Source organism: Anolis carolinensis, chromosome 4 (assembly GCF_035594765.1).
Source record: "Anolis carolinensis isolate JA03-04 chromosome 4, rAnoCar3.1.pri, whole genome shotgun sequence".
NCBI lineage: Eukaryota > Metazoa > Chordata > Lepidosauria > Squamata > Dactyloidae > Anolis > Anolis carolinensis.
The window spans coordinates 142,194,495-142,211,324 of NC_085844.1; positions in this window are offsets into that span (position 1 = coordinate 142,194,495).

The window sequence follows — 16,830 nt, forward strand, 5'->3', positions numbered from 1 at the left end:
AAATTTTATTTAGGAGATAATATCTTCTATGTGACACATTGCCCTGAGATTAATCAGTTTTTATCAGTTTATTAATCTGTTTGCATTTTGTGTACTTAGCTATTTACCACTAGGCTTACCACTGAGCTATTTGGGTCTTTGAACTGTAATAGTTTTCATTGATTGATTGAAGAATACCTGCAGTGGCAATGTTTATAGAGCATTGGAATTTAATTTCCTATTAATTACAGTTTATACTAAATTAATCCGATGGAGTAATTTTAAAATAAAATCAGAGAAAGTTATTTTTAAAAAAGACAAGGAATGAATATAGGATTTATATGTTAGACAAACTATCGGATTCCACACAGAAATTTTAAAACATTTTTAATATTTCAGTCTATATACCATTTTCCTATCTCTGCTAAACAACAGTATTTGTGATCACAGTATCTTTTGGTGTCCATTTATGGTTTATTAATAGGCATGTGCAATTGATTTTAAAAATGTTTCAAAAGTCATTATAAAATTAGGGATCACTGGCATTTTGTTTCTAAAGTGTTTCTAAAGTATAGTTAGTAAAACTTTCATTACTATAATAAGAGTAACAAAATTTTGTAACTTTTCATTATAGTAATTGCGCAAGTTGGGAAACAATGGTAGAATATATATACAACTGTTGACCCATCAAGTTTCAGAACGTTTCACTTATTCACGGATTTTTGGAGAATTTTCAAGGTTTTTAGAAACAACATTTTTTTAAAAAAAATGACAAGGGCTATCTTCTTCAATTTTCTATACAAAGGCACAATATAACAAAGGATCATTCCCTCCAACTTTCAGAAATATTTATACATCTACTGGTTTTAGGGATTTTTTAAAAAAAAAATGACAATTTTTTAAAAGCCACAACAGCTATCTTATTGAATGTCTCGCATATTAACAAATATAAATTCAATTTAAGATTTTTTTTACAGCACAGCACAGAGATTTACTTAGTCAGTCTTAGTCTTAGTCAGTCCTCTTATTTACAGATTCAACAATCTATTGGAACTCTGGCTGGCTGCTGCTATGGAGGGAAAATAGCTCAATAGCTCTGGGAAATACAGTTTAGGGCAGGGCCTCTTGAATTCTCTGGCATAGGGCTCCTTGCCTTCCCAAACTACATTTCCTAGAATTCTGTGCCTTCTTTTCTAGAAAACTCTGCTTTCTCCCTGCTGCTTCCCTGATTTAATGTCAAGAGGCCATTAATTTAAAGAGGAAAGACCAGTGCTTTCTTGCACTGAAAGTAAAACTGACTTTGAAAGGCTTCTGAGATTTACAAAATGCAAATGAAAAAGTATTGGGTAAGTTTTGATTATTAAGTTTTTGGCACAGGTCATGCCCATGCATTGGGTATCACATCGTAAGTACAAATTTAATGAATTTGATATGATTTACAATGACTAACAAAATAATTGCACACCCCTAGGTATTAGCTTTACTGTGCTGTTTAAGTGAATTAAATGGACTTTTAGCGAGGTCTAAACGAATGATAATTATTTATAAATGTTTGTTGGAATGTAATGTTTGATGTTCAGGTGTTCAGACTTGAGTGGGACAAAGAACTAGATGGTTTAATACAGCATAATCCATGGAATGCTGCTTTAGCTTTAGCTTGTGCTTTTTCACCGCATTTAAAATTGAGATTGTTTCCACACAAAAAAATCAAACCTTTGAGTCATATTGAACACTACAGTGCTTTTTAAGGCAGCAGCTGTGTAGTTCAGTCACATATTGGCAATGCGTATTAAGTTGTTATACTCTGTCAGGCTTTCTTTTGTTGGAAGGCATGACTTATATTAATTTTGCCTGTGAAAACTTTGACTTTCAGAAAGGTTCAGAGATTTCTGTTACTCAATGGTCTGAAAATATTGCTGCTTTCCCCACTTTTAAACATATGTCTTATAGCCAATTTATAGCTGGACATTTTCTGGCCATTTGGGTGCTTGCATCAGCTTAGAATATATTGGATAATTTCACAAGTCTGTGAAATATACATATTATTGTGAATTTGCTTAATTTTTGTATTGTTTTCCCCTTTTTCTTTTCTCCTTCCCTTTGTGTATTTGAAAAATAAATGTTGTTTTAAAAATTCTTGTACCATCCACCCCCCCCCCCCCAAATTTGGCTACAAGTTCTTCCTTAGAGTTTTATGAGCAAAATAAGAGAATATTTTTGTAAACATAAATACCCTTATTGTAAAAAAAATCCACCCGGGGATTTGGCGTCAATGATTTTTTTTAATTGAGAAAATGACACAGGAAAGAAGATGATGCTTTCCCCTTCTTCCATCATAAACCTAATCCAGCTCACACAATTTGTAAATTCTGTGAATGATACCATACTATCATGTTGTAGTATTGTTCTCAAATGTTTTATGGGAAACAAAAATGGCTGATACTAGCTGTTAGCTGCCAGAAAGAACTTTCTTTACAAATGTAACAGAACTGCAGGTGGTATAAAAAGGTAATAATTAGGGGTGATTTTTCTCCCTTTTAATTCCTATCTTTTGATTCAAAAGTTCCCAGCTGGGAATGTATAGCTCACTTCTAACCTTTCACCTAGAATGTGCCTTTTTTCAAATATTTTAATTAAAATCTTTAACCACAAAACACACAAAAATAAAAGCAACAATACTTATAAGTACATAAACATAAACATACTTTGACAGCAACTGCCCAACAAGAATATACGTCTTTCTACAACTCTAAAACTACCAACATATACATAAATATAAATTGTCTTGATGTATACTGCAAAATTCATTTCACTACACTGGAACCACTGCTTCCCTCCACCACTGGAAATTTCAATTTAAAACTATTTTATCATCTCACTATGAAAATAATTCAGTTCACACATATTGAAGTGCCTGTCCAAGTGTCTTGATATTGGATGGAAAGCTCAAAATGACTATCTCTAAGCAGCAGTCATGAGGAAGTGCCATCAATATGAAAATGCAGTTTATGTCAGATGTTCTTGAGTAACTGAAGTGACAGAAGTCACATGCATCTTCTGATATATTAGAAGACTTATTTTTATTTTCTCCCAGCTGCAAGTCTGGTGGAGGTTCATGCTGAGTGAAAATGTTTCTTTAGTATCTGAGGACCTTACTAGCATATACATCAATCACAGTATTTAAGAATATGCAACTTTTTTTTTCAAATGATCATCTTCACTTTGTTTTTCTGGCCTTATTTTCTTTGCTGACTCTGAAAGCACCATGTTGGTATCTTTACATTGTGAATTATGCTCCTTTTCCAGCCTTTTAACTTTATGTTTTGTTGTACAAGACCATAAGAAAAGTGTTCTTTGATTAGGCTAGAAAATGCTTGGATTATCCAGTTTTCTATCCCCAAAGTAGCCATCAAATCTCAACAAGAACCTTGCAAGCAGGACATGATTGCAACGACATCTTCCGTATTATGGTTCCCCAGAAACTGGAATACAAAATCACAATGACTACATTGTTTTCAATAATGGAGGTGGTATGGAGCAATCCTCCTCTCCCCCTCCTGCTCTTATTCCTCCCTTTTTCCTCTTCTTTCTCTCCCTTGCTCCTGTCTAATGGGACCTAATAATCATTTTAATAAAAATTAAAAATGATAGTCATTAATAAAGAATTAATATAATAGCTATTTTAAAAAGGGTTTAAACAATTTATAGCTAACACATTAAAATTACAAACATTAAAATTATTATACACAAACCTGAACAATTGCAGTCAGTTTCTAAATGCTTGATGGCATAAAAATGTTTTGGCTTGCTAATGGAAGGGGGGCAAGTACGGGGGCCATCCTAACTTCTTGAGGAAAGGAATTCCAAAATTTGGGGGCAGCCAATAGACTAGGAGCCATTGATGGGTCAGCTTACCATGAATTTTTCCAATGTATCCAATCCTCATTTAAAGTTACACCAGCTGACAGTTGGAACCATATCTCGTAAGAGTAAATGGCACAGTTTAATCATGCACTGTATGACTCTCCCATCATTTGGCTTCATTATGAGAGATGGGGAAAAGATTCACATCATACTTAACTTATTTGCCTCTCTCATGTCTCTCTTTGCTTGCTTCCACAGTCAAAATTAAACAGTTCTGCAAAGGATTCGCTTCAGTCATTTATTAATTTGGGTTGTTCATTATTTGACTTTTCTAGTGGTACAAAATATCATCATCATCATTATCATCATTTAATTACTTATTAATCGCCCTCCATCCAAGATGCTCTAGGCGATTTACAAGATAAAATTGTAAAGGATAAAAATACATACATATAAATATTGATAAAATTAACATAGATTAAAAGATTAAATTAACATAGATTAAATTAACATAGACTAAAATATAATTTTTGATTTGATGAACAGACATGTACATAGTGTTACAAATGTAGCCACACCATGGCTTTTTATAAGGAAAGTATGATGATGGCAGTTTTATTTTCAGTTCCTTTTCTAGAAATGTGTTTTTTTCTAAAGAAATTGGTTTGAGATTTGCACTGCAATTCCCACAAACTCGGGAATTCTTTCTTGGCTGTCCAAGAATAGATCCCTGAGGGACCCTGTTGATCACAGCCCTCCTTTGCGAGACGGGGCATGCTCCCATACACAGCACATCTCCCTATCCAGGTGGCATCTTCTCACATATGCAGAGCTGTGTATTTCTTTGCCAGAATGTTTAAAAAAGCAGAGCACATGTTTAGTCTATGGGGCCTGTCTATTATGCTGAGTGCTCTCATGTACGTGCTCAAAGAGTGCATGAAATCTTTAGTACTAGATGGGGATTTAGAAAAGAGAAGAAACCCAAAGAAAAGCAGACAAGTGTGGGAAGTTGATTTAACCTTAACCTGACCTGATGGCATTTTTAGAGCACGAAAAATTAGCAGAGTGCTGACTTGAGCTCAAGGTGAGCCTCTAAGGGAGAAGCTGGGAATACAAATGGCAAGGTTGCAAGAAGACAAGAATAAAAAGGAAATGATGATAAAATGGAATTAAAAGGGTTTCTGACAGGTGAAAAAACAATTCATGTGCTTTTTTCGCTTTCTCACAGGGCACTGGAGATTCAATCCAGGGGGCTGTCTTACTAGCTGCAGACTTTCAGCATCCTGCACACATATTTCCAATGCATTTCCATTTTTAAAAATATTAACCTTCCCTCAAATACCATCAAAAATTGGTGCCCTTATTATGACTACATATTTGGTTTTCAAATGAAATTGCATCATTTTGCTAATACTTTCTTTGGATGTCCTTACTAAACAGTAAATGTAAAAAGAAATTGGGTCACCTTTTCTAAATCCTTCATTATTGTTTATTCCTATTGCTAACATAATTATGTGCCTATTTAGTTTCAGCAGTATTAGCTCATTCCATTTAATCATATGATGTTCCTGGGGGATGCTCTATAACCTCATTTGGAGCCATACCTTCTTACCAGCATGGGAAAATAACTATCATACTGTGTTTGTAGAATAATTTCACAATATGTGAAGTAGGGGAGCAAGGCATGTACTTGACATATATATTCAACATAGTGAATGTGGTGTAATAAGAAGAGGCTTTTTTTTGTCTTTGACAGACCACCTCTTCAATTATAAGGGGTCAGAATTCCACTTTTGGTTTTGCAAAACCCCTTTGAAAACATTGGGGGACATACTTTGGGAAAATATATTCTTTTAAAAGAGCTCTATCACTTATCAAGACTTCAAGAACCATTTTTGTCTGACATTAATTTGGGCATTAGTATCCATGTGTCATCTGCAGACCTGTGATTTCTAACACTGTATAATAACAACAACAACAACAACAACAACAACAACAACAACAACAACAACTTTATTCTTATACCCTGCCCCATCTCCCCGAAGGGACTCGAGGCAGCTTACATGGGGCCATGCCCGGACACAACAGCACAAAATCAAAACAAAAACAATAAACAAATCAGCCAACAATAAAACATCAACATGGTATTAGAGAGTCAGGACTAAATTCCCATGAGTACAGCTATGCATACAGATAATATTGATGAAAATTTTCCTTAGCCTCTGATATCCTACTTCTCCATGCACTAAGTATATAGGCAAGGTAACTATACAGTTCTTGATCCTAAAATCGTCTGAATTCTCAGAGGAATCCCAATGTTTGCAAAAAATCCCTTTATGGAAACCAAATTTGGAGGAAAATTCTTCAAGGAACCTACTGAAGAATTACCATGCTCAGTGGTCTTGGAATGATGATGGACTGTGTGGAATATGTTTTCACACAAACATAAAAGATGGGTGTTAGGTAAAATATATGTTTCAATGTATGGCTATAACAAGAAAAATATATCAACATAAACCAAGAATAAACATGATGTGATGTGTGTGTTAGGAGAAGCTAGACAAACAAAGGAAAGATGGGATCAAACCCGAATACAGAATTATGCAAGTCAGTGTAAAGGAAATATTCCAAGCTGTTAGTATTTTGACTGCTTTGATAAACCTAAACAAACCACTCTGGTTAAACCACTCTCTTTTTAAGTTATATGATTGTTGCTGAAACATGAGGGGAGCTTTTGCAAAGTCAGCTATCCCGTGAGGAAAGAATATTGAGACATATGGTGGGTTTTTTTTGTTATACTTATTTGCAAATATACAAGCTAAGCAGGTAAGAGCACACAGCCCTCCCCCCTTTTAAAGCAGCCCCTCGGGTCTATTTCTTGCTAAGCAACCAAACACATCTATGTATACAAAGTATACACAGCTCATTTTTGACCAACTTCAAACATTCTTCTTTCCCTCACTTGGCCTCATAGGAAGGACACCAAGCTTCCCGGTGGCAGAGAGATGTGACCTATATAGCTGAGTGTGACTGTCCATTAAACAGCTTCATTGCTTCATAAGCAATGTTTTGATAAGAAAATTACCTCTTTCCCCCCCAGATATTACTCCCCCATCTCACTTAAGATGATAAATCCTAAGGCAAATATTGGTGATTTGTTTCCAAGCATCTGACCTGTATTCCTTTCTAGCCTTATTCTGTTTTCTGTTTTCCAATTATTACAGTTCATGAGGTCATCCCATTTCTCTTAAATGCCTCCATTTTTATCAGTATTAATAGGTCTCAGAGCAGTAGTGTTATCAGCAGATTTTACCAGATACCAATACTTCACTTTTTCAAGGTTAGGAAAGAAAGTGTGGAATGGGGTGCAAACTTGTTGTCCAAGTTTTTGTTAGGCTCAGAAGAAAAGATTTGGAAGTGAAAGTGAGGCCAAGATTCCCCCCCAAAATTAGAGAACTATTAGAAGAATCATTACATGTTAAATGGGGATCTACCTGGCAATTGAGACTAAGGACACAGGAATAGAGTTGTGCATGGAATTCCTTTTTCCTTTGTTTCATTCATGTCTTTCGTTTCTTCAGGAGTATGAAACAGGAAAGCCCCTCCTGCTACAGAAATCAGCTGAAAACGAAAGCAAGTAGGAGTGGATCTCGGCTGCATCACAAAGTAAGAAGTGCTTGGCTGCAGGCCCTGGCAGGTGTGGGTGCACACCATACACACACTCTCATTGGAAAGAGTGTGTGCACATGCCTGGCAGGGCCTGCAGTTGAGCACTTCCTCTAGAGTAGAAACAGCAAGTAAGAAGAAGTCTCCTTAAAGCATGCACTGGGAAGGGGAGTCTGGGTGGGACCCCCTCCCCCATAATGAGCTAATAGAAAATGGATATTTCAGCACCAGAGAGCAAATACAAATCAGCACTGGCCTTGTCATACTCAACTGCTGAGTACGTCTGTCTTCAGTCAGATGAAGAATTTGTACAGTTTTTCCCTGGTCTGAAACCTGCTTGTTGTGCAATAAGCTTGGGTACGATAACAGGTCCTAATCGATTTAATAGCATCCTCTCATATACTTTATATAGATGACATAAGAGAGAGATTGGTTGGTAGCTCCTGGCATTGGAGGCATCTTTACCGGGTTTTAAAATGGCAATGATCTTAGTTTTCCTCCATACTCTGGGAATCTGTTTGTGTGGCAAGCATTGATTGTAGAATTTCAAAAGCCAGTTTTCAGCTTTGGGCCCCAAGTGTTTGATTTGCTCCATCATTGTCACCTAGGCCAGGTGCTTTACCAGTTTTACATCGCTTGATGGCTTCTCTGAGTTCTTTCAGGTTTAGAGGAGAAGACATTACTGGTGGGTTTCAAGTTCTGGCACCCTGTTGATTTTCAGCTTTATTAATTCTGCCCAACACAGGGAGGCAGCCAATAGAAGGAAAAGGATCCCAGGAAGTGAGGTTTTTAAAACCCTTTCTTTAAACCCAGGTCTCCTCTACATACAGTAGGGAATGGATTGCAGAAAGAGTGGTATCTCAACTCTGATGCTTTTAATCCAAATTTTGGGCGCTCCTGAAAAAATGGATCAAGACCCCCACCAAAATCCAGGCCACTGAAATGGATCACAGTTTACCTGGATTGTACAAACCTAACTTCTACTTGTGCTTTCCAAAAGGGAATAATTTCACAGGGTCAAAATATCTGAGGGCCCAAAAATGAGAGCATAAAGAGCAGTAAGTGTGGAACACCTTAATAAGAAAAAAAAACTGCATATCTTTACCAATGCATTTCAGCACTGTGTTTATTAAGAATGAAGTTCTTATATGTTAAACAACAGCCAAAATACTAAGATTAAAAATAAGTATGCAGATCAATGTGTTGTGTTACAATACAACACATGCAAATTCTCCAAAGGAAGAAAAGAAACAAGTACTTTTCATTACTTCCCAAAATATAATATTTTAGCATATTGACTTTCAAAATACTAAAATACTAAACTTGTGTTTTACTTCTTAGTCCAAACTATTTTTAAAAGAAAAAGAATGCATGATGGAACTAATGTAAGCAATCTGCTATGTAGCCAGACGAACATACTATTGATTCAATTATTGCCTAGAACACCTGTTCCACACTTAATCAAGATTAACAGTATTTTAAATCCAGTTTCTAATGCAAAAAGTTGTCTTGTCTCTATCTTGTTATACCACACGCACATCCATGTAAACCATTTTAATGCCATCTCAAAGCATTGTATATTCGAAAAAAAATGTAATCAAATAAAACATATTAAAATGTAAAGATTGATATACAAAACATTAAGGTGCATCTCAAGTTGCTTGTCCCAACTAAAGCAGACCCAATGAATTATGTAAGCATTTTATTAGCATTCAGTGATTGGTTTTGTAGCTCTACTCTCTTTGGCACACAACTGGATTTAAGGCCTAAATAAAACAACCATCCATCCAAACATTCAAAATCAGAGCCTGAAAACACAATGTTGAGACTGAAGAAAATATTTACTCAATGAGTACAGTATGGATGGGAGAATATTGTTCAGGAATAACATTTTTAATGACTTATATGTAGCTGATGATCTCTTACATGTAGTGGTACATGAATTTGTCAATGCTGTATCCATTCTGTATCAATTTTCATATGTATTCCATGATGACTCCAATTTCCACATCATTAAAACTAATTTTGTAATTAACTTTTCCTAACACACATACACACTTTTTCTAATATCCACATTTTTAATCACATTTTTGTAGGCAATTTTTGTGCACTACCCATTTTTGATAGAGCAATATAGCAGTTCCCGTTACATTCCAAACAAAAATCCCCATCACATTTTAAACAAAACAAAATCTCAACCCCTCCATCAGGAAGCAAGAAAACCCCCATAAATCAGCATTTAGGCAGTTCTGTGGACTGTGTGGATGTATGTGGAATAACATTGTTTGGCACTGTGATGCCAAAGCAGTATTGGGTTTTAGGTCTTTGAGATTATAATTGCATTGCAGACTTTGAATATCAATGGTACTCAAATGATATCTATATAAGGAAATTAAATTAGGCTAGGTTTTTTTCCCCTCCAAAATGTAAACCAGATAAAATCTTTCAGAAGTCCTAGTCAACTGAGGAGTCTGAGGGGGGAAAAATACTACCTAGGTGACAGTGATGTTTGGAGCTTTCTAAAGTGAAATAATTCAATTGTAGATTTGTTTAGTCTGAACTTTAAAGGTTCAGCAATTTAGATAGTTCTTTTAAAGTCAACCTAAAACCCAGAACAAATTACTGCCCCTCTTGTATAGAAACCACCAGCTGGTGCTACAGAGTTAGTCTCCTTAGAATATAAAGGGTTGTTGTGGACTGGAAATGCAATCCATCATTACTTTCTGTAGGAAACAACAAATAATTGTTGTGATTTTCTTCCTGCTGTGAAACTGTTTTTGAAAACCACTGAGTTTTTAAAGCCTATTCAGACTCTGGCTCTTATTTTGTTTAAAGTTTGCACATTGGCATTTTGCATAGAAATCAGTCCTTTTTGCACAGGAATCGGCATTTTCTGCACTGAAAATAATATTGCTGATCAGAAAATGCTATCTCCTGTGCAGAAAATATTGAATTCTGCTCAAAACAACCACGAGCAAATTTTGTGCAGCCTGCAAAGATTCTCATCAGTCCATTATTCTTCTCATCAGGTTACAACAGGATTTTAACTAATATTTGCATATTTGAAGATATTTTAAGCATCCATTTCCTTTTTTGTCTTTTGCAATCTTATAACCCCTAGATAAAACCTTGCCTTCTTTCCCCACCAATTAGATGTCTGCTTTTCTGACATTCAGTTGCAATATAGGATTGTAACATCTCTGAAACGTCTTAGGTAAGAAAAACTAAACATGCGTTTCTCTAAGAAAGGGCAGTTTCCATCACCTGCATTAGTAAAGTTTTAAGAATTGCAATTTATTACAGTTTTTTTCTTGCAAATTTTTCAGTTTTTTTTTCATATTTAAGGCCTTTGTACAAAAATTGTATTTGTTATTTGCTTCAAAACATTGTTACTGGAAAAATATTTTTATCAAACACATAAGATTTATATAAATATATTTTAGTGCAAACAAAATATTTGTCCAAACTCCCCAAATTTAAACAAAAACCCTGAATAAATTATCATAATTTGCCTCCTCCCATGTTTCACCAGCTGTCATAACCTTGTCTGACAGAAATAAACTTTTTGAAATATTTCATTTTGTGTGTTCAAGAATGAAATGAACCAATACTTACATTCATTTTCTCCATATATCAGGTACAGATCAAAGGCTGGCATTCGGAGGTGAATTTGACTCCAGATATTTCTTTTTTCTCAGAAATAAGAGATTAGAAAAATTAGAGATTCTTGAAAAATCCAAATACATATTTCCTTCAAGATAAAAAAATGTAATTGCAAGCTATATGGCTAACAACCGTTTTCCCTTTAATTTTTGTATGTCTTATGCAAGGGTACCTATGTCTTTCCAGGTTCTTCCAGGTTTTGATCAAAACCGTCTTCACCAGCAGGGATCCTCTGGCATGGATAAGGTTTCAACACCCATGTGTTCTATCACTTAACCTGCCTCTCATCAAGTTTTCCTCTATTGTTGGAGCTACTCATCTCCTGTCCCTTCCAAAGCTCTGTGAAACTCACCGTTAAAGTGGAGTAGAACATGGCAACTCAACTATGATGTGTCTATGGTAGTCTGACAAGTTGGTTTGATCTGCCCATCATTTTCATTCTCTATGATCACTGGCATGTGTGATAGACATCAGTATTGTAGAAAGCAGACAGTATGGAATCGTAATTAATTGATGGTATTAAATCATTCCTAAGAGAAAATGAGATTTTTTATAAAAAGAAATCGCAGTCATTAGCTTAGATTTAATCTGCTAGGGGAAACGGCCTTCACACCTAAGCCAGTGTCACAGCTTGATATTCTTTCAATTAAATCCATGCTTGTCTAAAGCAATGAGGATTTTGAGGACAAGATCAGGGCACAAACTAATGAAAGTCCCCACAGAACAAAGACATTAGGCAAAAGCTGTTACAAGAAAGAAATCACAAATCAGTCTTTAATATTTTCTCTTAAACTGGCATTAGCTGATTTCGGCCAGATGAGACGCAAAGTACAATTTCAGTCATGTAAACCAGAAAGGGCCAGACCTTTCTGCCTGTACACAAAAGACAAAAATTATGTTGGGAAATTTAAATGTCGGTTTAATGCCAACTGGGGACATGGATTTATGGAACAGCTTTTTCAGCATCGTTTTGGATTCTCTTATAGACCATTATGACTTGATTGGTCTTGGTGTGCCTCAGTCTTCCAATCTACTCTATCCTTTATAGCTGTTATAAATTAATAGATCCTTGTAATGGTTGAGAAGGTACGTTGTGTGTGTGAGTTCACTAGCCTATTCACATGCAACAGGGAGGGAAAAGGGAGAAACAAGACTTTGCTTGTAGTAATCATCTCAAGCACAAAGAACATATAAATAATGAAAGTCAATGAGAAGTGTTAATATGCCAAGCCTGGATAGTACTGGAGAAAAGTCCAAAAAACAACATGCAATGAACTAGCAAGAAGTGTATTTTCTTTGGTATGAGTAAATGAGTTTCCCATTCCCCAGTAGATGGACTCTCTCATGGCCAATACAGGTGACTGGCGGTAGTGATGTAGTAAATCCCATCTCTAGAAAACTGCCACTGCTGTGTCCCACTCTTCCACTAGTGGGAACTATCTTTGTCTACCTCCTTCCTTCAATCTTTTGGTATGTGTGTAGAGGCAGATGTCTTTCTCATTTATGTGAAAATGAGCATGAGGTTAGTTCCATTGTCTACTCTGTCATTCTCTCCTTCAGGAAGGGGGAAGGTGTGTGTGTATGTGTGTATAGCACAGCTACAGATTTCTACTTTTCAAACAAGGATGTTGTAATGTGGAAATGACAGAGAATGTACTACCATCTATGTGGCAATAACATCCCTCAAAAGAGAAAACCAAATCCATTGTGACTCATATGGCAGGAGCAGTGCTTTGTTTCTTGCCTCTGGTGGCAGTACAGTTTGGAATGTCAATTCCCTATAGTGTATTTCAGCTTTCTGCCATTTTAATGAGACTTACCATATGAGATTTAAGGACCTTATCACACAATGAAAATTCAGTGTCCTAAGACACTTTTGCCCCAGTTGATCCAAGGAGCTTCATGCCACCCATAAAACAATGTAGCCTCTCTTCTGGCATGGCTGTGTGGGTCAACTGAAGCAGCAGCATTGTAGGAGTCCCAATATACCCTTTACCTCCGCAATATCAGATTGTTGACTAATCCCTCCAAACCCAGCTCTCCCTTCAGATATCCCTGGGGTTGGATCTCCAGAGCCAGGGAGTGCCATTGAGGTCGTATGGGGGAGGAGGGTGAGATGTGGTCAGTTACAGTAATCCAGGGAGAAGTGCAACAGAGTCTTTGCAACCCCGAGGAAAGATAGACCTGGTAACCAACATGACAGGCCCCCTGGACTCAAAGCCCTGCTGTTAAACGCCAGATCAATAAATGGCAAAACATTAGCCATCCAGGACTTGATCCTGGATGAAGATGCGGATCTGTCGTGCATCACTGAGACGTGGTTGGATGAGCTGGGTGGGGAAAATCTCACCCAGCCCTGTCCACCGGGTTTCAGGGTGCATCAGCAGGCCAGGTCCGGGAGGCAGGGAGGTGGGATTGCAATGGTCTAATGGGAATCCATCTCCCTGATTATGTGTACTGTCCCACAATCTACTGGGTTCGAGTGTGTCCACCTGAAAGTGGGTGCCCAGGGCAGTTTGGGGATTCTGCTTGTGTACCGACCACCCCATGTCACTGCAGTCTCCCTCCCAGAGCTAGCTGAGGTGTTTTCTGCTCGGATCCTGGAGTCCCAGCAGTTTGTTGTGCTGGGGGACTTCAATATCCATGCAGAAGTCACCTTATCCGGAGCAACTCTGGATTTCATGGTTGCCATGATGATCATGGGGCTGTCCCAAGGGATATCAGAGCCCAGTCATAAGGCTGGGCACACATTGGACCTAGTTTTTATTGCGGGCGAGAATATGGTCGGTGTGGAAGAGCAAAATATTCTTCCATTGTCATGGACCAATCATCACCTGATCAGTTTTAGACTAACTGTGACCTCAAACCTTTGCGGGAGTGGTGGACCTATTAAAATGGTCCACCCCAGGAGGCTTATGCATCCTGATGGACTCCTGATGGCTCTTGGGGAGTTACCTGTCATGAAGGCTGACAATGCTGTTGATGCCTTGGTCTAGATCAACAATACTGAGATGGCCAGGACAGTGGACATGATCACCCCTGAACATCCCCTCTCATCTTGCAGACTCAAGCCGGCTCCCTGGTTCTCTGAAAAACTGGTGATGATAAAGAGGACGAGATGGAGGCTAGAGTGCCATTGGCGGATGACTCGTAGTGTACCTGACCAAACATAGGCTAGAGCCTCACTTAGGGCCTACTCCGTGGCGTTGAAGGCAGCCAGAAAAGCTTTCTCGACTGCCAACAGACCTGCTGAGTTGTTCTGGGTGGTTGGGGATCTTCTCCATCTCCATGAGGGGGAGGGGGTCCCCAACCACCCAGCAATTCGATGTTGCAATTTTGCACATCATTTTGCAGACAAAGATGCTCAGATATGCTCCAACTTAGACACTAGTTTGGCTGCAGTACCAAATAAGGTAACCAAAGCATCTGCTTATCTGGTTTTGATGGATTCGTTTCAGCCGGTTCAGCCGGAGGATGTCAGGGGGATCCTTGGGGCTGTGAGGGCGACCACTTGTGCTCTGGACCCTTGCCCTTCCTGGCTTATTAAACTTGCCAATGTGGGATTGGTAGATTGGTTTGTTAGAATCATCAATGCTTCATTTGATCAGGGACTTATGCCATTGAGCTTTAAACAGGCAATAGTAAGACCTTGCCTGAAAAGTAAGGCCTTGCCTCTTGATCCTATGGTTTTAAACAACTACCGCCCAATCTCCAATATCCCTTTCCTGGGCAAGGTTCTAGAGGGGGTGGTTGTCACACAGCTCCAGGGTTTCCTCGACAAGACCAACTATTTAGATCCATCACAGTCTGGCTTCAGGCCTGGTCACGGCACTGAGACGGCTTTGATCGCCTTGGTGGATGACCTCCGCAGAGAACTTGATAGGGAGTGTCTCCCTGTTGGTTCTCTTGGACATCTCAGTGGCTTTCGATACCATCAACCATGGTATCCTTCTGGGTCGACTCTCCGGAATGGGTATTGGAGGCATTGCTCTGCAATGGCTCCATTCCTTCCTGGAGGGTCACACCCAGTTGGTGAAGCTAGGAGAGAACTGCTCGGACCCCTGGCCTTTGACTTGTGGGGTCCCGCAAGGTTCTATTCTATCTCCTATGCTGTTCAACATCTACATGAAACCGTTGGGTGAGGTCATCCGGAGTTTTGGCGTACGGTGCCATCTCTATGCAGATGACACCCAACTCTACTACTCTTTTCCATCAAACTCCGAGGAAGTCCCTCGAGTCATGGACCAGTGCCTGGCCGCTGTGATGGACTGGATGAGGGCTAACAGGCTGAAACGTAATCTTGACAAGACAGAAGTCCTCTTGGTCAGTCGCTTGACCGATCGGAGTATAGGGTGGTAACCTGTGCTTTATGGGGTCACACTCCTCCTGAAGGCACAGGTCCGCAATCTGGGGGTCCTCATTGCTGATCCTTGATGCTCAGGTGTCAGCGGTGACTGGGAGGGCCTTTGCACAATTAAAGCTTGTGCACCAGTTGCGACCGTGTCTTGAGAAGTCTGACTTGACCAGGGTGGTCCATGCCTTAGTTACCTCTAGAATGGATTACTGTAATGCACTCTATGTGGAGCTGCCTTTGAAGACGGCTCGGAAACTACAATTAGTTCAAAGATCAGCAGCCAGATTGTTAACTGGAGCTAGTTACAGAGAGAGGTCTACCCCTCTGTTTAAACATCTCCACTGGCTGCCATTAAGTTTCTGGTCCCAATTCAAGGTGTAGGTGCTTACCTATAAAGCTCTAAACAGTTCGGGACTGCATCTCTCCCTACAAACCCGTGCTATCTCTAAGATCTTCTGGGGAGGCCCTTCTCTCGCTTCCTCCCCCTTCGGTTGGTGGGGACGCGAGAGAGGGCCTTCTCTGTGGTGGCTTCCCAGCTCTGGAATTCCCTCCCCAGGGAGATTAGGTTAGCACCGACCCTCGCTGTCTTTCGGAAGCAGTTAAAAACATGCATGTTTTGTTGTGCATTTGGTTAGTTAAGTCCGTTATACCTAGCCCTTACCAACTTTGAAATTTGCCCGGTTACATTATAGTTGACTCCCACCTCAAGATGTTTGAATGGGAGGCTTCAAGGCTAGATATTAGATAAATTTTGTTACATGGCTTATCTTATCATTATGCAGATTGAAGCACTCTAATGGAAAGGATACCGTTATTGGAAGACAGAAATATGTATATTATGCTGTTTGCCCTTTGCCCCGAAAGCTAGATTCCTGGGTACTGGTATAGGATTCTGTCTTCTCACCAGTGTTGAAGTAATATTCTGTTCCCAGTTCAATATTTTCCATGGAATTCTAACAGCAGTAACTTGTTCCATCACTGTAATCTGATTTTAAGATTGCCAAAAAGGTACATTTCTTTTATCTGGGCATTCTTCAGTTTCATATGTCTATAACAGGACCTCTCATATTACAGGTGTTTCTGAGCTCCAGTTCCCATCAGCCCCAGCTAACAGGGCTAATTATCAGAAATATTGAGAGCTGTAGTCCAAGAAAGTTTGGAGGGCTACAGGCTTTCTATCCTTGGTCTATAACTTCAAATTGAAGTTGGTTCTGTAAATAGTTCAATTCTCGACATTTCATAATTTGTGTGTGTACACACACAGAATGAATAAGTATGCATGTGAGTAAAATCTTCTGATTTGG